Source organism: Epargyreus clarus, unplaced genomic scaffold (genome assembly GCF_041222505.1).
Source record: "Epargyreus clarus isolate Ecla_fem2 unplaced genomic scaffold, WU_Ecla_fem_2.2 ptg000019l, whole genome shotgun sequence".
In the NCBI taxonomy this organism is placed as follows: Eukaryota; Metazoa; Arthropoda; class Insecta; order Lepidoptera; family Hesperiidae; genus Epargyreus; species Epargyreus clarus.
This window is the reverse complement of record NW_027332227.1, coordinates 2,117,650-2,119,750: the sequence shown is the minus strand read 5'-3', so window position 1 is coordinate 2,119,750 and position 2,101 is coordinate 2,117,650.

Here is a 2,101-nt window from a genome sequence, read left to right as displayed (position 1 = left end):
GTGCAATGCTTACTTTCATTGAATTATCCATTATTGATGGATAATTTGTGTCGAGAATTTATTTTCTTTAAACAACTATTTGTGGATTTCATGTAATAATGAATAAATTCAATACATATGGAATGGAATTTAGAATAAATAATGCTATGAGAACTTATGCGTTCGATTTGCAATGCATTAAAAATGTCCTAAATTGAAAATAATAATAAATATCCATTACACATGACCCACTTAAGTATATTATAAGCAAGACAATAAACATGATAAGAAAACAATTACTTAAACAGTCATCGGCAATTCACAATTATTGCGTAAATAATTATTAAGGCAATTCCTCATTGTTATTTTAAGAAATAGGCACATGTTATGGATCGATTTATTTATTAAAATTTATTAAGATACATATTGTGTTATGACAATTTACGTCACGCATTTCCATTTCAATTTGGGTTGAATACCAGGGCATCTAAACCATAAATTTAATTATGTGAAGGTCATGTTGATCTAAGGTTTGTCCACAGCACTTACGACAAAAAAAGGTAAAAGGTGGTAGAACTATTTGTGGTTCGACTCTGGCGGCACCACTGCGTCACCTATATCTGCCTAATAACAGCAGTGTTAAGCATGGCTGTGTTCTGGTTTGAAGGGTGTGGTAAAACATACTTTTCTGAGGCACTCCAGCTTAATCCTCAGGAGTAGCTGCTCATCTGTGCTCGACCTCGGGTAGGAATCTAGTCTTATCTGGTATTGATTACATGTCCATGGGCGGCAGTAGCCACATACCATCAGGTGGACTGCAAGCTCGTTTGACACTTCAATCTTATGAAAATAACTAGAAATCTGGTACGGGGCTACAATAATAATAAACGCTTTCTACATTCACAGCCCCAAACTAGGATACCCTAGATAAGTATAGATATCTCACTGCCTTGAAATTGAAGGAAGCCGTTAAATGGCTTAAACGGCTGACAATTCTGTCAGCCAGTTAATAGCTGTCATGGTGTAATTTACGCGGAATAATGCCGACATGTGCAGTTAAGTGGTGCAAAAACACGAAATCGAAGAAAAAGTGCGGACAAATATCGTTTCATTCGTAAATGCTCTATAGTCTGATTCATAATTAGGTGTCCAAAATGTAAACAAAGGTGTTGACCTATCAAGAAAATACGTTTCAAATAGTAGTTTCTTATTTTTGTCGATATTAAAGTTATACAACAATAATAAAATAATAATCTAAATAAATTAAGATTAATTCACATTTTCTAATATTTATATCACCTCAATTTCATTCCATACAGTAACAATAATAAAAAACAAAGTTTATGGTAGAAAATTAAAGTGTGATAATGGTAACACAATCGAAATCCAAAACATTTCTTGTGCCATCATTTTTAAGTTTCGTAGCTGATATTATTCATTTTCGTGATTGTGATCGAACTCAAATGTTTTCTCGTTTTCATAGCGCGTTTATTAAATTGTGTATAATTGTTAAAGTTTTCGTTTTTTGTTGAATTTGTTAAAGTTTTTGTTTCTTGCTAATTTTGACAGTGACACTTCTTTGTTTACATTTTGGACACCTAATTATGAATCAGACTATACATTTATTAATATTTTTCAAACACAAAAATAGATGACAGAGACAATTTCAATAGTCAAATCTGGTTATTTTTTTTTTGTTAGGAGTGAGTAATCTTTCCTAATCTATGACACACAAAGACAAATACACACACATACCCAGATCCAAAATACATATTATCTAAATTCATCATTTAGGTATCTGTCTGACCGGGGATCGAACTCGGATCCCTTTGCGCGTAAGACCGGTATGGTGACCGCTCCGCCACGCGGGTCGTCAATAGTATAAATTAGTAGTCGCTACAAGTATAAAGTATAAGCGTTAAGCGTATTACTAATATAAATTCGTTATGTTGTTATGTTCATATTTGTTCCTCTCACTTCCTTATTTACAACTAACGTGTGTTTTTGATAAAACAATAAAAAAAACAAGGTACGTGTTATAATCGATTTGATTGCAGGTAAAATAGTTTAGTAAACAGATGATGCAACACAGATGTTTGTTGCATCTCGCCTATAAATAAAC